Here is a 22,873-nt window from a genome sequence, read left to right as displayed (position 1 = left end):
ACCTTCCTGCCCATTGAACCACCAGGTGGTGGTCTCCTCTGCGTAGTCTGCTGAGTCCAGTCTTCGATCATAACCCTGACCAGGGGGAGAGTGGGGTTGCTAGTGCTTCCTCAAGGCACCACCTCAGACTAGTGGAGGAAAGGAGACTCACTACTCCAATGTATGGCGGTCATAGCGGTCATCTTTAGTGCTACATGAGACATGTCTATCACCTTCAATAATTTTTGATAGTAATGTAGTGCTGAACTCTGCCATCGGCAACCCCCACCCCTGTAATGTACGCCCATGCTCATAATCCCTAAAGTACAGGAGAATGAGAGAGTTAAATGGAATTGCAAATGGTGTCTTGCACTGCTTTTAAATTCACACTTTGCTATAATTAAATTATAACATAAACACATATGAAAACACAAGTTCTCATTTCCTCAGTGAACATATAAAATGTCAGGCTGAAAGCTCAATTACAGCAGTGAATCAATGATCCTTGAAATGTTCTTGACAGTAATTAGAATGTGCTTTTAATTGTCAACACTCTTTTACCTTAATTGGAGACTTGTTTGCAGAGTAGATATAAAATTGTTTTGAACATAATGGGAAGTGTCAGACATAATGTAGAGTATGAGTGCAGTATTTAACACAGTCAGGAGTTTCTATTTCACTGATCTGTGAAAGTGGAGCTCTCAGTATCAATTTCAGAAAGTAAGTAAGAGCTAGCAAAGCATGTTTTTACCATCCTGTTTGACAGTGCTTTTGGGGTTCTTTATGGTTCTCTAATGTGCTTTTCCCCCTATTTTATTTTCCTATTCTTTATAAATTACTGCATCAGTGGAGAGTGGAAAATTGTTACATCTCAGCTGAATGTGAGGTGTTACATCAACTCCACCACTAAAAGTGATCACTCATTTTATTAGGAACCAACATGGAGGTATTATCTCAGTTACCACTATTTTATTTGGATCCACCAACATAAAGTATAAATGACTCAGTGCCATACTCATGCTAGAACTGACCTGCAGACATCTGGAAAGAAAGAGTAGGTGTGAGGAAAGCAAGTCAGTGCTTAGTGTGTATGTGGGTGTGTGAAGGTGTAGGTTTAGTTACTTGTGTTAGGCCATGTCTCAATCTCAGTCATGAGTTGCCACTTACCTCCTCTCATTTCTAGCAGCTTTGACCTGAGAATTACACTCTATCACACTTCATACATTTTTCCAAGTTCATTTGAACCATTGCATGCACATTGCTTCTGAATTCTCCAGCGTGAACCAGGCATCTTACAGCATCACACAGAAAAAAAAAAGAAAAAAAAATCCATTACAGAAAGTGATTAGATTGAGATGTGGGTGCTAAATCAGAGATGTTATGGTTTACTTTTCTCCATTTTGTCCCATTAAATAGAAAAACAAGAAAAGGCTATCATAAATAAAAGACAAATATGTTTGTCTGAGCAACGAGAAGGCAAGCTCTTCTATCCTCTGTGTGTTGCTTTCCCGTTATTTATGGCATTTTCACAGCTCATATAGCCAATACTAATTACACTTGCCTGTTAATTTAAAGAAGGATCTTGGCTTGATGTGTCTTCTAAGTTAAGTTTGTTTGTACAGCACTTTTAACAATAGACATAGTCCCGAAGCAGTGACCTTTGTTTGACCTGCCTGTTGGATGGGAAGCTTTGTGAGGTTTGTGGAAGAGTTCCATTAGTCCGTGAAAATAACCAGGTTTTGTGACTATCCTGGAAATTAATATGTATTATAGTTATATGTTATTATCTTAATATAATCATATGCAAACTTCATTCCTTCAGTTCAACAAATGTAGCTGTAACTACATTAGGGCTGTAAGGTTGTCTAATGAATATATTTTAAGCTTAATAGCTAGGCTAGCTAGATTTTGCCATGGTATCAGCCTCTATTCCCCCTTTTCCCATCTCTCTCTCTCTCTCTCCCTCTCTCTCTCTCGCAGCCAGTGTGGTAGCTCACATTCTTGACACCTTTGAATTGTGAATTCTAAGTTTGCTTTTTGCATTGTTTTGCATGTATTTACCCCATCTCTGTATTTACAGGAGAGTTGCATGCCGCTGCTTTCCAGTTCCTCTTCCTTCCTGCTGTTCTCCTCCAGCCATGCTGATGCCCCTGTCTGCATCCCTGCTCTAATGTGTCCTGCCAGCCACCTGCACCCCTGCTGGCTCAGGGGTTGTTTCCTGCATTCCCTACAACTACTATATAAACACATTTCAGCTCACTTTCCCTCCATATTTGTGTCCTGCATTTGGGTTCACTTGTTCACTGTAACAGAATGAACTGGCCACCATGAACCCAGAGGACATGGATCCCATCCACCAAGCCCTCGCCAGCCAAGGAGCCCTGATTGGATAGCATGAATAAATCTTCCAGGAGATTATGAAAAGTCTTTGTTCATTGCCCATCCACATCATGTAGATTGGGGCCCAAGTGAGCAGACTTTCCACACACTTTGCCCAGCCAGTACCAGAAGTCCAGCCAACCTGTATCACCAGCTCCCCTAGCACACCTGTTCAGAGAGCATCAAGTGCCAGTGCTCTGTGTCCTGGGAACCTGGAAAAGTGCCAGAACTTCCTTCTTCAGTGATTCCTGGTCTTTGAGTAACAGGTAGGGATGTATCACTCACATAAGTCCAAGATCACTTACATAATGGGTATCCTTAGAGATAATGCACTAGACTGGGCTATGGCAGTATGGAAAATTCAAACTCATGTCTGCACCTCGTTCTTCAGCTTTTTTTGTGGAAATGAGGAAGGTCTTTGACCTGTGTAGGGCAAATACACTACCAAGTGCCTGCTCACCCTCCACCAGGGTCACACAGTGTTGTGGAGTATGCAGTGGAATCCAGAACCCTGGCCACTGATTCAAGCTGGAATGATGAAGCCCTTCAAGGGGTCTTCCTCAATGGGTTTGGCAGTCCATCATTTGGTAATGAGGGATGATACTGGAAGTCTGGACTCCCTAATTTTCCTGGGCCCAGGCTGGATAACCATCTTTTGGAGTGTCAAAGAGTGAGAATGAGTCCTTTCCTCTTGTTGACCACCTCTCACACCCTTCTCCATTACTACGCCCAGAGTAACCTCTCACTCTGCCATACAAAGTACCCTGAGAGAAGAATCCATGCAGTTAGACCAGGCTCACTTTTTTTCCACTTAATCCCTCCAGAGGTTAAGGGAAAGCAATTTTTTTTTTGTATTGCATGCAGTCGGGTCACCTCATCACCACCTGTCCCCTTCAGCCAAAAAGGGAGGCTCACCAGTAGCAGTGTGGACCCTGTTGAACTAAAATACCTTTCCAACCATCACCCAATACTGCCTGAAGCTGCAGGCCACCCTATGCATAAATTGTCTGTCCCTGCCCCTGTTAGCCCTCATGGGCTTTGCTGCTGGGGGAAATTTCTTGCATGAAGAGCTGGTCCTTCAAGATTCTATCATTCACAAACCATTGCACAACCCCTTGGATACCAGTGCCCTAGACAGCAGCCTGCTGGCCTGAGTAACCCACTGTACTGAACTCCTATACCTCCTTCTCTCCAAGAACCACCTGGAGCTTATCCAATTCAGTCTCATCTCCACTCCATAGATGGCCCACATTGCCCATACAACTGTGCTCTCAATCTTCTTCCTGGAGCCCTTTTACCCACCAGTCAATTCTTCAAACTGTCCTGACCTGAGAGAGAAGTAATGAAGGCTTACATCACTGACTCCCTCATGGCCAGCATTGTCCACCCTTCTTCCTTTCCTGTAGGTGCAGGGTTCTTCTTTCTAAAAATATTACCAGAAAGAACAAGTATTCTGTACCTTGATCAACTTGGCCTTCGAACCCCTCCTTAGGGCTGCCATTTTCACCAAGCTCAACCTGCAAGATGCCTACCACTTGGCCAGGGTAAAGGAGGGGGATGAGTGGAAGACCAGTTTCAACATCCCTGTGGGACACCTCTAAGTTTAGTTTCCAGGAGTATACCCTTCATGTCCATGAAGTTCTCCAACTGCTATTGGAAAACAAGTTCTTTGTCAAGGCTGAAAAATATGAATTTCATCCTTGTTCAATCAGCTTCCTGGGCTACATTTTTGAGAGTGGGCAGGTGAGGATGTACCCTAAGAACATCCAAGCAGTGGCACAGTGGCTGAAAACCATGCCCTTTAAGACCTCCAGCAATTCCTAGGGTTTGCTAACTTCTATAGCTGCTTTATTTGGGGCTACAACTGAGTGACTGGCCCTCTCACTGACTCACCACCTCAGTAGCTCCCTCCTCCTAGACCCGAAAGCTGACTCAGTCTTCTCTGAACTTAAGAAATGCTTCACCTCTGCCCCATTTTGATCCAGCCAGACCCTTCCCTACAGTTTAATATGGATGTGGATGCCTCAGACTCTGGGGTTGGGGCAGCAGTCCAGACCAAAAACTCCACCCCGCACCTTCTTCTCCCCTCTTCTCACCTAATGATCAAAGTGATACTCATTTTCCATCAGAAATGGTCAGATTTATTGTTGTCTTTTTAGTTTTTTTGATTACATATTTAATTAATTAAAAAAAACATTAACCAATAAATAGCTATTGCTTTTAGAGAATGTATTGGTGCAGTGGAATTATTAATTTTAAAATTTACCAGTAACCAGACTTTAAAATGCTAAAACCTTACTTATAGTAATAGACAGGCAAAGAAATAACATTTTAGTTTCACCATGCCAAGTGTTTTCCCCACAGATTTACTTCTGGTTTTGGTAATATTTATCAAAATTACACAACTAATGCCGCTTTTCCACTACAAACGCGGCTGAGTTGGGCTGAGCCGTGCCGTGCTGAGTCGGGCTGAGCGGGGCTGTTGGAGTTGCATTTCGACTACAACCGCACTGAACCGTGCTGGCTGGAAGTGGGTGGACACATTGGGTGGAGTTAGCGAAAGTGGGTGGACGTCAGGTGATGTCGTTAAGCAGTGCAAACAGTGACATCAGTGAGCTTTTAAGCGGTAGTCTCATGACCCGAATAGTAAACAATAAACATGGAGGACATGGAGTCATTAGTGTTGCTGGTCTTGGTGCTGTGGCTTGTTGTCACCGACAACGCGGACAGATACTGGCAAGAGCGTATAGATGAGGTGAGGCGCATAAGGCTTCAGAAATTCTTGTAATTCGTAATTCTTCTCCTTCCGGGTTTGCGGTGTTTACAGATCCCAGCGTGCTCGCGGGGCGTGTGTGGGCATGTGAGGACACTCCTCCTCACCAATCAGTGCACAGGGGAGTGTCTGCTCACGCCCCCAGCCTCACTCGGCTCGGTTTGGCTCGCTTCAGCCCCACTCCAAAACGGTGCGAGTTTTAGGGGCTAAGCAGGGCTGAAGCGAGCCGAGTCGTGCTGGTTTTTGGTAGTCGAAACGCGAGCCGTGTCGGGCTGAAGTGAGCTGAAGCGAGCTGAAGTGAGCTGAAAAAGGGTAGTGGAAAAGGGCCATAAATTTATTTTTCTCTAAACCTCATAAATAATAATTGCCCAGCATTTCTTTGGCTAACTAGAGATCATGATATAGTCAGCCTCATCAGCATCTTCCTCTGAGGAAAATCCCAGCAGTAGATAAGTGATTCTATCCTCTCATCAGTGCAACTATTCAATTTCATATGGTACAATTATATCAACTACAGACACACTGTGTTTTCGTGCTCTCTCTTCCCCCCGTCTGTCTCTCTGAGTTACATGTCAATCCTGAGATCGAGATGCTGACCTCTTCTGCTCTGGACCTCCCTGATCCATCCTGATGCCCTTTGTCTGGCTGGAGTCTCGTCACATTGCTCCTGTGAAGGACGGCACCATATAGACAGTCAAAAGTCACACTTGGAAGATGCTGTGGACACTTACAGTAATGCTTTTATGGCTGAGGACTACAGTTGACTTGCTAACGTTAGGACTGCAGTTGTCATGAACAGTTTTGCACTCAAGTTTCCATTAATGAACAGTTTATAACATCAACAAAACAGACTTCATGTTAAAAATATTATAATCATGCTATCTGTTATCACCCAAATGAGGATGGGTTCCCTTTTGAGTCTGGTTCCTCTTGAGGTTTATTTCTCATGTCGTCTGAGGGAGTTTTTCCTTGCCACCATCACTACAGGCCTGCTCATAGGGGATAGACTAGAGATAAAATTAGCTCATGTTTAAAGTCATTAAAATTCTGTAAAGCTGCTTTGCGACAATGTCTATTGTTAAAAGCGCTATAAAAATAAACTTGACTTGACTTGACATGCTACCCCTTGTATGTTTACTTTTTTTTTCTTCCCTGTGGGAAGCCATGGCCTAATGGTTAGAGAAGCAGCTTTAGGACCAAAAGGTTGACAGTCTGATTCCCTGGATTAGCAGGAATGGCTGAAGTGCCCTTGAGCAAGGCACCTAATCCCCAACTGTTCCCTAGGCTGCTCTGGGTATGTTGTACATTGCTCTTGATAAGAGCATCTGCTAAATGCCGTCAATGTAATGTATTCATCTACTTTGTGTGTTTCTCGATTTTATTTCGTGACAAATGTAACTTCTCAAATTGATGGACTTTAGCGAAGTATTTGAGCTACGGCATATGACCATATTCAATGAATCTCTGAAGATTTGATTTTAAAGTGGTACTGCAAACTTAAATGTGTTTTTGACCTGTATATGCTGGTGTTAGCATTGACAAAATTACCATTTTTTATAAACACCATCAACTGATTAAAATATTCCTGAACCTTGCAAGGCTGATGATAATGTAGAGGCAACTGTTTGGTGCTTCTCTACTTAATCTATTTACGGTAATTCTGAAAGTTTTATTGAAAAAAAAAGTTACTGCTCTCTAATCAGAGATGGGCCAGCTGCCTCCCCCAGCCCCTGCCCTTGAGTGGGAATGTATGAAACCACACTTATTTTAAAATATATTCTAACCAAGACTCACTGCCTTACACATTGAATCACTTCAACTCCTGCCTTACACATCCATGACCTCCCTCCTCACCTCACCCTCCCTTCTCAGCCCATCCCTGCCTCTCTTCTCAGCCTCTTGCCTACTTTTTAAAATAATTTTTCAAAATTATGCAGTGGATGGAGTTTGGCGCTGGTGGTGAATTTGCATTTAATGATCAAGTTCAAACTATGTAGTTGGTTTGTTAAGAAATTAAACAAAATCAGTGACTTTATTCATGACAAAATGAATTGGCAAAAAAACAAACAAACAAACAAACAAACAAGCAAACAAAACCTCCGCATGTCGAATGTTTCCTTGTAGGCTAATGTTGCAAAAACACATGTATAAGGTTGCTTGTAGTTGCTGCACTTGATGCTGTGTTACTTTTCTTTGTGTGGCAGGTGATTAATTTACAGTTACATACAAATAATATTTACAGACACTTTCATAATTAGCTTGTGGAACATCATGTTGTCAATGACAGTGCAAACATGCAGGCTGTATGACTGACAACTCTTTGGCTCGGACCTGATCCTCAAGCTGCTTCGAATGAGGGACTCTGTTAATAGCACAATTCAGCACCATTCTATCATCTGTGAATAACTGCATATTAGCAGAGAAGCAATGAAGCAGAAATGAGCCTCCAGCAGTTTTGCTCAATAAATATGTTACTGATCCACACCAGAGTTGATCTGTGTGTTTACACAGCTCTTTTATGACGAGTTTCCAGATCAATGTTATTAATTTTGATTATGTACCAAATTTTTAATCACATAAACTGGAAATTCAATTCCTGCTTGGACGTTTTTGTAATTTCTGCCTGAAAATCTGGCACTGCAATTAACATGGAACAACAAAGAACAAGGGAACAACATTGCAAATGTAATGAAGTGGTATAATAACTGTATACTCTTTACCTTCTATAGAGATCTTGCAGTCACGTGACTGGAAAGTACACAGCCGCCATCTTGTCGGTAAAAAACACAGCTGAATACTGCTGCACTCGTGTACAGAATGGATCAATTTCAACTGACGGACTACACGGCTCATTTTTCTAACGAACAGATAACTAGATATATGTCTAAAATAAACGATCTACAGATTAGTGACCCTTATGGCTTACCGGATGTAGTTTTCACGACCGTGTCAGTGGACATTGAACTGCCAGCAGAATACCCAGATGTGTATAATTACCTCATTAACTTTCCCTTGCTGTTCAGTCGTGAAGTACTGCGTGCTTATAAATCTCTGGACAGTTATCTTTACAGAAATTCAGGATTTGTCAGCGACTCAGATGTGGCATCTTGTAAACAAGAAAATAACAATCCTCATTGGATGGGTAAGTCACTTAAGTATTGAGTATAGCACTGACCAGCCGATTATAGAATAGAATAAGGTAATTCCAGCTGTAATTCCAAATCGTCCGTCTTGTTTACCATGGATCTGGCGTTGGAGAGGTAGCGGCTTGGCAGTGGAGATTTGAGTGGCTGTTTTCTGAGCTTAGTCAACAGGCCGGCTCTGCCTGCAGCCTTGCTTTTGCTTCCGCTCCTGACGCCGCCTCCTTCGCTTTGCTTCCGATAACAATCCACGGAGACCCCGCTGGTCTCGCTATCTCGTCCGGAATGTTGTGCATGCGATGGAAATCGCTACAAACTGTCATTTTCTGCTGGAAACCAATGTCCAGTAAGTCCATACGGTTGTAGCGGATATTGAAGTCCGATACAGACGAACAACACGCAAAAATACACACAAAAAACATAAAAACCGTGCACAGGTAGGGAGAGCTTGTAGCCGCAGCTGTTGTAGTAGAATTGTATATAGTAGGGTTTTCCAGAAGAAAAGGTAGAAGCAGAAGTAGAACCAGAAGTAGAAGGCGGAAATATGGCGTTTGACCGACAAGATGGCGTCTGTCACAATCTGGATCGGCTATGACGTCACATGCAAGCGCTCCATTGGCTCATTTTTTCCACTTTGCTACATAAAGAAGGCTCAAAGACAGAGATGTCATTTTCACCAAACCAGGAATTTATTGAACCGCTCAATAATAATAAATAAATTATATATATACACTACCGTTCAAGGGGCGGCACGGTGGTTTAGTGGTTAGCGCTGTCGCCTCACAGCAAGAAGGTCCTGGGTTCGAGCCCCGTGGCCGGCGAGGGTCTTTCTGTGCGGAGTTTGCATGCTCTCCCCGTGTCCGCATGGGTTTCCTCCGGGTGCTCCGGTTTCCCCCACAGTCCAAAGACATGCAGGTTAGGTTAACTGGTGACTCTAAATTGACCGTAGGTGTGAATGTGAGTGTGAATGGTTGTCTGTGTCTATGTGTCAGCCCAGTGATGACCTGGCGACTTGTCCAGGGTGTACCCCGCCTTTCGCCCATAGTCAGCCTAGGTTACTACAGCCTATTTGGCGGTTCTGCTAGTCAATCTGGCAGCAGTCCCGGAAAACTGTCAGTCCTGTCAGTCAACCGGGCTGCAGTTCTGGCTCAAAACCTCAACGGCGGAACAGGTACTAGATGGGCAGCAACTCTATTGGCTGCTAAGGCAGATGAGGGCTGCATTAAATGGTGACTTCCAGTCATCTTGGTTCTCCTTGCCATTGGACACGAGTTCCCACTTTACCAAGTAACATGTGGTGGCTGTCGTGCAGCAGCCTCTCCACTTTAATAGATTTCCCGAACTGGTGTTCTCTTGATGTGATATTAATGTTGACAACTGGGAAGGTCTAGCAGTAGACCGTTCTGTTTGCAAGCATTTGGTGGCTGAGAGCACTAACCTTTATGAAGATTGCCTACGCTGAGATGCTACTAAGAAGAGAGAAGGAAAGAATGGCAATGCAGCAACAATACCTCTCTTCCTCTGGGGACTTCTATTGAATGGCCACACTGCCACAGGATTTGCAAATCTAGGATCGGCCTTGTTAGCCATCTGTGGGTCCACAAACAATAAGAGAACCATCCTACTCGTTCACAAGTGATAGCTGATGATTTCCGCTTGACCAAATATTGTATTTGTATTCAGAAATACCAATATAGGAAAGAGATTGAACATTGAATCACACAGTATGATGTATGAAGAGAAATATTCATGGATTCTCAGAAAACAAATAAATGAGTCTGTAGTGCATCAATTTGATTATTATTCATTGCTGTGTGAAAATCCAGCCTCTTATGTTTCTGTCATGAATTTCACAATGATGAAAAGAAACCAATCTCACACATGTCTAGAACAGAACAGAATGGATCACCAGGAAAATCCATGATACTGAACAGTGCTTTGTAATGTAGTTATTCAGAAAGAGAACAATAACCTTGGACGTGACTGTAAGGCTGATGAGCGGCATCGATTTTCAAAGACCAAGCAGCAGGAGCTCTCGTAAATCAAACCTGCCAAAGGCCTGCACACGGTGCAAGTGTGTTATTAAAGAGGATGACATAGCTGCGTGTCTCTACCTGATTCTGTCAGAATTCCATATCATTAGTTCAGTTGCAGGGCGGCACGGTGGTGTAGTGGTTCGCACTGTCGCCTCACAGCAAGAAGGTCCTGGGTTTGAGCCCAGCAGCTGACGAGGGCCTTTCTGTGTGGAGTTTGCATGTTCTCCCAGTGTCTGTGTGGGTTTCCTCTGGGTGCTCCGGTTTCCCCCACAGTCCAAAGGGATGCAGGTTAGGCTAATTGGTGGTTCTAAATTGACCATACTGTAGGTGTGAATGTGAGCATGAATGGTTGTCTGTGTCTATGTGCTAGCCCTGAGATGACCTGGCGACTTGTCCAGGGTGTACCCCACCTCTCGCCCGTAGTCAGCTGGGATAGGCTCCAGCTTGCCTGCGACCCTGTAGAACAGGATAAGCGGCTACAGATAATGGATGGATGGATAGTTCAGTTGCTAACTGGTATAAAATTTTGAGTACAAACTATTGAATATGCACTGCTACCTGCCTCCTTCCTACTGTACATTAGAACAAAAAGCAATGGCTTTCTTTCCAACTTTCTAATTATGGATAGGAAAAAAGCTACAAGACAGAGGAGAAAAAAGCAAATTACTGAGGTAAAAGGGGAATAAAACTATTGTGGACATGCATTCATTGGAAAATAATCAACTTTGGTGTAGTGTTGACTATTTTTCTATCACAGGAACTTTGACACTAGTGTACTGTAGCTAGAAAATACAGTTATACAGTTATACTATATTACAATAAAGTGATATTAATGTGCCTATATGGCAGGCACACCATAAAAAAATAAATAAAAATTAAAAAAAAGATTACAGAAACAGATTTTCTGTAAGGAGATATTTGTTAACAGTAGTAACATTTTGGATGGCATGGTGGTGCAGTGGTTTGCACTGTTGCCTCACAGCAAAAAGGTTCCAGGTTTGAACCACATGCCCAACAGGGCCTTTCTGTGTGGAGTTTGCATGTTCTCCCCATGTCTGTGTGGGTTTCCTCCAGGTGCCTCAGTTTCCCCTACAGTCCAAAGACATGCAGTTAGGTTAACTGGCTACTCTAAATTGTCCATTGATCAAGCTTGGAGAGGGATGGGGTCTGCCAAGTTTAAATGCCCTAGACACACCAATAATGGACTGTTAAAATGTCATCAGTGGGTGCCCATACAGCCCTTGCTGGCTATGGGATGAAGAAGAAGAAGAAGAAGAAGAAGCAACATTTTTGGAAGGACTTTCCAATGTCATGGCTTTGTAAGAGTCATATGTAAAGCTGTAACTTTTGGTCTTTTGACACAGGATAGTGTTCAGGGCAGAGGAGGTTATTCTTTGCTGTTTCTCTCTAACATCACACAGTGCAGTTTTATATTGTTAACTACAAGACAGTCGAAAAAATGCAAAATGTTGTGGTAAAAGGGGAATAAAACACTTGGGGACATGCTGTTATTGGAAAACCATTAACTTTGGTCTAGTAACAGTAACTTTTTGTGTTGAAGTACAGAATGTCTGTCAGACAAGTCCTTGAATTACTTGTTACTACACTACATTACAGCTTATCCAGAGTGATATACAACATACCCAGAGCAGCCTGGGGAGCAGTTAGGGGTTAAGTGCCTTGCTCAAGGGGACTTCAGTCATTCCTGCTGGTCCAGATTATCAAACTGGCAATGTTTTGATCCCAAAGTTGCTTCTCTAACCATTAGGCCTTGGCTTCCCCAAATACCATGGCACAGTGTTTTAGTGGTTAGCACTGTTACCTCACAGCAAGAAGGTTCTGGGTTCAAGCCTCATGGGGGCCTTTCTGTGTGGAGTTTGCATGTTCTCCCTGCTTCTGTGTGGGTTTCCTCCGGGTGCTCCAGTTTCCCCCACAGTCCAAAGACACGTAGTTAGGTTAACATGGGGCAGCTGTGGCCCCATGGGTTGGGCTGAAGTGCCCTTGAGCAAGGCACCTAACCCCCAACTGCTCCCCGGGCACTGTAGCATAGCTGCCCACTGCTCTGGGTATGTGTGTGTGCTCATTACTAACTTGTATGTGCATGTGTGCGTTCACTGCTTCAGATGGGTTAAATGCAGAGGAGACATTTTACTGTGCTTAAGTCTGTGCTTGAGTGTACGTGTGATAAATAAAGGCATCTTGTTGTCTTCTTGTAACCATAAAACCATTTTCTCTCCGTGCTTCCACAGAAGGCGGTCGCATTCTCTGCTCTCTCTCTCCCTCCTTTTTTCCCTGCTTGTGCTTCTTTGTCTTGTCTCGTCTGCTGTACTTTTTGAAGAGACTCTTCCCACATTACTTTCTAAACTAAAAAAAAAAAAGCATGGAATTGATAAACTGGTCTCCTAACGAAATTGACACAGTTTTCTTGACGGAAAGCCTGGGTTCGGGGGAACCCGCCTGTCCTGCCGGAATGTTTGCAGCTGGTTACACGATGGACGTGTGGGAGCGGTGTCGAGTCGTGTGCCTGGCGATTCTTTCTGTGGAGGACATTGAAGATATCTACTTATTCAGAACCATGATTACAGGACTTTTGCTGATTGGATTAGGCATTGCCCTGGTATATCGAGGAAATCAGACAATGGTGACAGCTGTTCAAAGCCCCACAAAGCTGCCCGATATGATTGGAGCGGTGGACAAAGCTGTTGGCACTCAGACTGTGGAATTTCAGAACTTGAACCACAATATGGTTATCTTGGAGAAGTTTTCGGCTTTGCAAGGAATAAGTTTTACGGAGACCAATTTGAACAGAATGGACAGATATGGACGAGTGGTGTGGACGTGCAAAGACTGCGTCTGAAAAGACCAAACAATTTATATCTTATCAACATTCGGCTCCCTGAGACAGCACCGGCCTCAGTTAAGGCCGTTGCTGAGGCAGCATTTCCCCCTGAAGGTCACTGCTGGGAGACGCTCTCGCATTCCTCGCATTCCTTCTCCAATTTTCCGCGGTCGCCATTTTCATCCCCAGTGTGACAAGCGGGTGCATGACCAGCGCCTTCATGGCTGCAGGAGTGGACAGCTGCTTGCTTTTGCTGGGTTACCTCTACCTCCTCCCCTTACCCCCTACCCCTGATTGCCCCCTCTTTTCCCCCCTTTCCCCCCCTCAAGTCCCGTATTTAAAGTGTACTTGTGTTATTGTGTGCTTAGGTGCAAAGGTTTTTTAAATGTTCCCACACTGTACTCCTGACAGGAGCATAGTGTGTGTGGGGGGTGTTCTTTTTTTCCTTATCTCTCCTCATGTTGTGTTTCCTTTTCTTTTATCCCTGTCTTCCTGTCCTGTTCCCCCTCTGTAAGGACAGGTTGATGGTCAATTTCACTGGCAACAGTGATAATAAAGGATTCATTCATTCAAAATCATAATATATTAAGACCAAAATATTGATATAAACCTTTGATTTGCAGCTGCACTATTGTCAGAGGTGCTTTTGTAGAAAATTAATCAACATCTTCTGACCAATCAGAATGAAGAATCTGGCAGTTCTGTCATATACAGTTTTACAGTTGGATTGCTATAAAGGGTAAAAAGACACTCTGAATTAATGGGACATCCATAGATAAGAACAGAAGGGTTAAGAAAGTGCTGCTGGATGCTGCTGGACATGTCTTTGCAGTGTTTCTGCTTTCAGGGTTTGCACTCAGCTGGGTGATGGACATGTTTACAACTCAACAGACAGCATGAGGAGGACTGTCACAACAACAAGAGCATCAGTGGAGACAAGTTGTTAAGCCCACTAAACTTCAGCATCTGGAATGCACATACTATACATTTGTTCAGTTTATGCCTTCATTCACATTTACCTTATTTGTTTCCTTTTTACAGCAATATAAATTCTTGTTCTTGGACTCACAGCACAAAATATTGCCATTGATTATGAAATTCAAGCAATCACTTTAGCCTTCAGGGCTGACTATTTGGACAGGATGTTATTCTGGATTCTCTGCCAATCTGTAAGCATAGATTTTGCAGGTAGATTCAGGCTAAAGGTGCGTTATTGATCCATTTAAGTTTCATTATATGTTTAATGGTGTTACAGGTCTTCTTTGCTGTAGTAAATTATAGATATATTGCTTACAGTTAAGTAGATACATGGGTATTGAAAAGCTTGTTGAATAAATTTTCACCAACAACGCCTTGTTAAAACCTGGTTTCATGCCAAGCCAAGCATGATTATGACCAAAACAATGGTAGTACAAGTTTATTTATACTTTGCACACTTTGGTTTTATTCCTGAATGACAGACATGCTCCTGCTGCCAGAGAACTATAATTTTGATATCGGACTATTGTCATATTTGCCAATTGCAGTGGTAAGGGACAGGTTGACAGATGACACCAGGCAAGAGGCCCCATGGACAATGATGTTTGCAGATGATATTGTGATCTGTAATGAGAACAGGGTGCAAGTTAAAGAAAATTTAGAGACATTGAGGTGTGCACTAGAGAGAAGGGGAATGAAAGTGAGTAGGATTAAGATGGAGTACATGTGTGTGAATGAGGGGGAGGACAGTGGAATGGTACAGCTATAAGGAACAGAGGTGGTCAAAGCAGATGAGTTCAAATATCTGGGGCCAACTGTAGAAAGTAATGGTGAGTGCAAAAGAGAGTGCAAGAAGGTTGGAATGGATGGAGGAGAGTGTCAGGAGTGATTTGTGACAGAAGGTTGCCAGCATGAGCGAAAGGGAAAGTGTACAAGACAGTAGTAAGAGCAACTGTGGTGTATGGTTTGGAGACAGTGGCACTGACAAAAAGACAGGAGGCGGAACTGGAAGTAGCAGAGTTTAAAATGTTGAGATTTTCATTGGGAGAGACAAAGATGGACATGATTAGAAACAAGAATATTAGAGGGACAGCAGATGTAGGATGACTTGGAGACAAAGTCAGAGAGGTCAGATTGAGATGGTTTGGACACGTACAGAGGAGAGAGCCGGGGTATATTGGGAAAAGGATGTTGGAGATGGAGTTGCCAGGGAGAAGGAAAAGAGGAAGAGCAAAGATAAGATTCATGGATGTGGTGAAGGAGGACATGAGGATGGTTGGTGCTACAGAAAAAGATATGGAGGACAGGAGGAGATGGAGGGACATTATCTGCTGTGGTGACCCCGAACTGGAATAGGTGAAAGAAGAAGAAAGTCAGATTTGCCAATTGTCCAATGCCTCTCCATATCAGCAATCACAGTATTTCAGTGATGTGCTGCCGATAATTAAAACATGAAAGTGATACTGTATATCTGTATTCTGTAATTCTCCATTTTTTTATTCTTTTGGATAAAGAAACATTGCTTTGATATCGAAACATATTTTGGGGTCAGAGTGCCATGTTAGTAGATAAACCTCATCAATAATGACTAATCAACAGGAAGATTCCAGAATAGCTCTACATTTATTTATTTATTTATTTATTTATTGTTTTACAGTATTTAGAGTAAAATGGAGTCAGCAAACTAAGCAGACTGATCTGAGATTAGACAGCGTGATGTAATAGTTTTCTTTCCGGATCCAGTATCCAGTCCCTTGTGTCTTATGCTAGTGGACACCCCCATTAAGCATAATATTTATTTGACTCCAGACTAAATTTAGACATCAGAATATAAAACCAGGAGATGAGAATAATGGATTTGCAGTAATCTTCTGCAATCTCATTTGATCAACAATTTTCTTTCTGGGTGGCTATAGATATCAGGTGTTTAACCATTGGACATGAGGATGGATTAAATTCTAGCTTTCATGTCCATTCATTATCCATAACCACTTATCCTCTGCAGGGTCACGGGCAAGCTGGCACTTTTCCCAGTTGACTATGGGTGAGAGGCAGAGTACACCCTGGACAAGTCGCCAAATCATCGCTAACACATAGAGACAAACAACCATTCACACTCACACCTATGGTCAATTTAGAGTCACCAATTAGCCTAACCTGCATGTCTTTGGACTGTGGGAGAAACCGGAGCACTCAGAGGAAACCCACACAGACACGGGGAAAACATGCAAACTCCACACAGAAAGGACCCCATCGGCCACTGGGCTTGAACCCAGAACCTTCTTGCTGTGACGCGACAGTGGCGCCACTACACCACCATGCCGCCCCAGCTTTCATGTCATTAAATGTAACAACTTTATTTTAGTTTTAGTTCAGTGGCGTAAAATGTTTTCATAGTGACATACAAATTTATGTCTTACTGTTAACAATTAGATGCATCAAATTACATAAATAAACATTCCAGTTGTATCTCTATTCACATATACAGTATTTAACCTAATGATACAGCTCTATAGTCTTTACAATGCCTGATATTATTTACATCATGTGTGAGTTTGAATATTTCACTTTTCAGCCAACAGCCATAAACAAATGCAGTGTGGGAGTGTTGATTGCATCCTTTACAGATATGAATATGGAAATGAAGAATATGGATATGAATTAAGATATTTACATATGACACTCTACCTACACGCTGACACTGAAGGTGTACAGATGTAGATGCTGGAAAACCTTCCACAGCGATATTCTGAATTTTATTTCTTTATGTTTATTTAATCCACTTCACACCTAAAATTCTGTCTGGTGATATAAAGTGGGGGAAATCATAAATGATGTCCTCACATGCAGCATCCATTGCTTCCAACAGTGATATGTTGCCATAAGGCTGATGGATAGATGAAAGGGAAGGATGGTGGGAGGAATTCCATCAAAAGTCGTGGGTGTGTGACAAACCATTCCCTGAGTAGGTTTGTATTGTAAAAGCTGACATTGTCCCAGACTGTTACATCATTCTTGTCCAGCACCCTGTCATTTTCAGGAACAAGATCTCTATAAAGTGCATCGAAGAACACGAGGAGATGCTGTTTCTTGTCGGGCTTAATGATAGTGATGCTGGTAAGATGGTAGACTATGATATTGCAGCACATATTGTAATGTTGCCTCCACACTGGCCTAGCACATCCACAGTAAAGACCCAAATAACTGAGTAACCAAGTAGTTGGAAGTGCACAATGGGATATATCTGATATACCACACACACAAAAAAAAGCCAGCCAATATTATTATTATACATACACATTCCTTTCAGGTGTTCAATGCATCTTTCTCTTTCAAAATTCTCTCAAAATTTTCTGTATTTAACGAAGCAAACGTGGTAGCCATGTTTGTTTACAAATTGTCACAGTCTCTTGCTAGCATGGAAGTTTTACATCTCTGATGTGCCTCTTTTCCAGTTTTTTGATGCCCGTTGGTATGTTTTTCTCTTGTAAATATGCGTGAAGAATATCTCAAGAACTTTCAGGAGCCTTTTGGGTGTTCAATGCATCTTTCTCTTTCCCGGCAAACAAAGAAATGCTTCTGCACATGCACAGCAGAAAACTCTCATTGAATATTTGCATCAGCTCTGATGTGTGACGTCATGTTGTTTTGACAACCATGCAATATCGTAAACTATATTCAACGCTTATTCTCCGTTGGGTAGACTAACATGATACACATAGGATAAGCGATATAATAACAATATTGTATGCTATCAAACCAAATGACCAGTTTACTGCTGTTTAAACTGTAAATAAAAAACAGAATGTGATAATAGGCAAATCATGGAAACCCTATATTTCATTGAAAATAGCACAAAGACAAAATATTAAATGTTGGAACTGAGAAATTTTATTGTTTTTTGAAAAATATATGCTCATTTTGAATTTGATGTCAGCAACACATTTCAAAAAAGTTGGGACAGGGGCATGTTTACCACTATGTTGCATCATCTCTACTTTTAACAACACTCTGTAAATGTTTGGGAACTGAGGAGACCAAGTGCTGTAGTTTTGAAAGAGAAATCTTGTCCCATTCTTGCCTGATATACAATTTCAGTTGCTCAACAGTTCAAGGTCTCCTTTGTCATATTTTGCACTTCATAATACGCCAAATGTTTTAAATAGGAGACAAGTCTGGACTGCAGGCAGGCCAGTTTAGCATCCAGACTCTTTTACTATGGAGCCATGCAGTTTTAATATGTGCAGAAAGCAGTTCGTCATTGTCTAGCTGAAAGAAGGAAGGCCTTCCCTGAACAAGATTCTGTCTGGATGGCAGCAATATTGCTCTGAAACATGTATATATTATACCAGAGATCATGGTATATTATACCATATTATACCTCCAACATCATACCAGACGTTTGGAAATCAGCCTATGTGTTGCCCCTCTTAAAAGGGGGGGGGGGACCCTGCTAATTTAGATAATTACTGTCCGATTTCAAAATTGTCTGTTCTTGCTAAGATCCTGGAGTCCCTAGTAAACACCCAGGTTAAGGAATTTATGTTACAGCACGAGATCCTTAGTCCGGCACAGTCGGGTTTCAGGACCCAGCATAGTACCATCACTGCAGCATCACAGGTTTTAAACGACATTATAAAGGCACTGGACAGGAAGATGAGCTGTGCTGCCTTGTTCATTGACCTGTCCAAGGCCTTTGACACAGTCAATCACACTATCCTGCTAAATAGGCTGCTTAACATTGGCATGAGCTCAAAGGCTGTTGGCTGGTTTAAGGACTATCTATCCAACAGAACTCAAACTGTTGTTGCTGACAGTGTCAGTTCTCTGCCCATGGAGGTCATGAATGGGATCCCCCAAGGCTCAATATTGGGTCCAGTCCTTTTCACCATATACATCAACACCATTGCCTCTGTTGTTGGAAATGCTAAGATCCATCTGTATGCAGATGATACAGTTTTATATTGTGATGCCTCTACCCTGTTTCAAGAGAACCAATTGTTACAGCAGTCCTTTAACTCATTACAGACTACTTTTGCTGACCTAAGATTGATTTTAAATTCCAAAAAGACTAAGGTCATGCAGTTCACTAAATCACGATTAGCTTCCACTCCCCTAATAATAACCACCCTAGATGGCCAATGTATAGAGAAAGTCTCAGTATACAAATACTTCGGTTTGTGGATTGATGATAAGATCACTTTTAAAGTTCACAGAGAGAAACTGGCCCAGAAACTGAAAATTAAGCTTGGATTTTATTTTAGAAACAAAGCATTTTTACTCTTCAAGCTAGAAAGAAACTGATAAATGCCACCTTTCTTCCTGTACTGGACTATGGCGACATCTTATACATGAATGCTGCCTCTACCACCCTACACGTCCTTGATACAGTTTACCATGGTGCACTACGTTTTATTACGAATGCCAAACCACACACTCATCATTGCACTCTCTATGAGTTGACTGGTTTCAGCTCTCTCTCACTGCGCAGATGGATCCATTGGCATATTTTTATCTATAAAGGTATTATTGGCAAATTGCCTTCATATCTTTCTAATCTACTGTCTCAAATGCACTCATCTTATCGTTTGCGTTCAAATAACATTATACTCTTAGACACACCACGAACACAGACTGAGTTAGGTAAGACAGCTTTTAACTTTGCAGCTCCCTGGTGCTGGAATCTCCAAAGATCTTAAGTTATCTGTTGCTATTCCTCTCAACCATTTTAAAAAGCTACTCAAACACCTTAGAACTGACAGTTGTAAATGCTTTCACTAACTAACCATTCAGTTATTTCTGTGTTGTGTGGTATTTGTCTTGATTTGCTTACTCGTTTTTGTATTTTAATCTCTCCAGTGTTATATATGTTTTGTTGAACCTATTTTTATGTGCTCCGTTTCTATGTTTCGTCATACTTTGTGCAATGTCTTTATGTCAGGGATCCCTTGTGAAAGAGGCTGAATGTCTCAATGGGACTCACCCTGATGAAATAAAGGTCAAATAAAAATAAAAAATATATCATTCAGCATTAATGATGACTTCCCAGATGTACAAGTTACCCATGTCACATGCACTAATGCACCATCATACCATCACAGATGCCAGCTTTTGAACTGTGCACTGATAACAAGCCGGATGGTCCCTCTTCTCTTTAGCCTGGAGGACATAGTGTCCATGATTTTGAAAAAGAATTTCTACTTTTGGGGGTGGCACGGTGGTGTAGTGGTTAGCGCTGTCACCTCACAGCAAGAAGGTCCGGGTTCGAGCCCTGTAGCCAATGAGGGCCTTTCTGTGTGGAGTTTGCATGTTCTCCCCGTGTCTGCGTGGGTTTCCTCCAGGTGCTCCGGTTTCCCCCACAGTCCAAAGACATGCAAGTTAGGTTAACTGGTGACTCTAAATTGACCGTAGGTGTGAACGTGAGTGTGAATGGTTGTCTATGTCTATGTGTCAGCCCTGTGATGACCTGGTGACTTGTCCAGGGTGTACCCCGCCTTTCGCCCGTAGTCAGCTGGGATAGGCTCCAGCTTGCCTGTGACCCTGTAGAACAGGATAAAGCAGCTAGAGATAATGAGATGAGATGAGAATTTCTACTTTTGATTCGTCAGACCTTGGGACAATTTTCCACTTTTCCTCAATCCATCGTAAAAGAGCTCGGGCCCAGAGAAGGTGGCGGTGTTTCTGGATATTGTTTATATCTGGTTTTAACTTGCATTTGTGGATGCAGTAATGAACTGTTTTCACAGATGATGGTTTTCTGAAGTGTTCTGAGCTCATACAGTGATTTCCACTACAGACATGTGTCTGCTTTTAATGCAGTGCCTCTCAGGGATGCTCTTTTTATACAACCCCGATTCCAAAAAAGTTGGGACAAAGTACAAATTGTAAATAAAAATGGAATGCAATGATGTGGAAGTTTCAAAATTCCATATTTTATTCAGAATAGAACATAGATGACATATCAAATGTTTAAACTGAGAAAATGTATCATTTAAAGAGAAAAATTAGGTGATTTTAAATTTCATGACAGCAACACATCTCAAAAAAGTTGGGACAAGGCCATGTTTCCCACTGTGAGACATCCCCTTTTCTCTTTACAACAGTCTGTAAACGTCTGGGGACTGAGGAGACAAGTTGCTCAAGTTTAGGGATAGGAATGTTAACCCATTCTTGTCTAATGTAGGATTCTAGTTGCTCAACTGTCTTAGGTCTTTTTTGTCGTATCTTCCGTTTTATGATGCGCCAAATGTTTTCTATGGGTGAAAGATCTGGACTGCAGGCTGGCCAGTTCAGTACCTGGACCCTTCTTCTACGCAGCCATGATGCTGTAATTGATGCAGTATGTGGTTTGGCATTGTCATGTTGGAAAATGCAAGGTCTTCCCTGAAAGAGACGTCGTCTGGATGGGAGCATATGTTGCTCTAGAACCTGGATATACCTGTCAGCATTGATGGTGTCTTTCCAGATGTGTAAGCTACCCATGCCACACACACTAATGCAACCCCATACCATCAGAGATGCAGGCTTCTGACCTGAGCGCTGATAACAACTTGGGTCGTCCTTCTCCTCTTTAGTCCGAATGACACGGCATCCCTGATTTCCATAAAGAACTTCAAATTTTGATTTGTCTGACCACAGAACAGTTTTCCACTTTGCCACAGTCCATTTTAAATGAGCCTTGGCCCAGAGAAGACGTCTGCGCTTCTGGATCATGTTTAGATACGGCTTCTTCTTTGAACTATAGAGTTTTAGCTGGCAACAGCGGATGGCACGGTGAATTGTGTTCACAGATAATGTTCTCTGGAAATATTCCTGAGCCCATTTTGTGATTTCCAATACAGAAGCATGCCTGTATGTGATGCAGTGCCGTCTAAGGGCCCGAAGATCACGGGCACCCAGTATGGTTTTCCGGCCTTGACCCTTACGCACAGAGATTCTTCCAGATTCTCTGAATCTTTTGATGATATTATGCACTGTAGATGATGATATGTTCAAACTCTTTGCAATTTTACACTTTCGAACTCCTTTCTGATATTGCTCCACTATTTGTCGGTGCAGAATTAGGGGGTATTGGTGATCCTCTTCCCATCTTTACTTCTGAGAGCCGCTGCCACTCCAAGATGCTCTTTTTATACCCAGTCATGTTAATGATCTATTGCCAACTGACCTAATGAGTTGCAATTTGGTCCTCCAGCTGTTCCTTTTTTGTACCTTTAACTTTTCCAGCCTCTTATTGCCCCTGCCCCAACTTTTTTGAGATGTGTTGCTGTCATGAAATTTCAAATGAGCCAATATTTGGCATGAAATTTCAAAATGTCTCACTTTCGACATTTGATATGTTGTCTATGTTCTATTGTGAATACAATATCAGTTTTTGAGATTTGTAAATTATTGCATTCCGTTTTTATTTACAATTTGTACTTTGTCCCAACTTTTTTGGAATCGGGGTTGTACACAATCATGTTACTGACCAGTTTCCAATTAACCAAATTAGTTTGTTTTGCGTTACACAACTTTTTCAGTCTTTTGTTGACCCATCCCATATTTTCTGAAACATGTTCCTGACATCAAATTTGAAATGAGCATATATATATATATATTTTCAAAAAACAATACAATTTCTCAGTTTCAACATTTGATATGTTGTTTTTGAGCTATTTTCAATGAAATATTGATACTAGATAACAAGAGATAAATAATGATGTGCGTCATGTGTGGGAGAATAGCGTAAGGTTTAAACTACAGTATG

Source organism: Neoarius graeffei, chromosome 7 (genome assembly GCF_027579695.1).
Source record: "Neoarius graeffei isolate fNeoGra1 chromosome 7, fNeoGra1.pri, whole genome shotgun sequence".
Lineage (NCBI taxonomy): Eukaryota > Metazoa > Chordata > Actinopteri > Siluriformes > Ariidae > Neoarius > Neoarius graeffei.
This window is presented reverse-complemented; position numbering follows the sequence as displayed.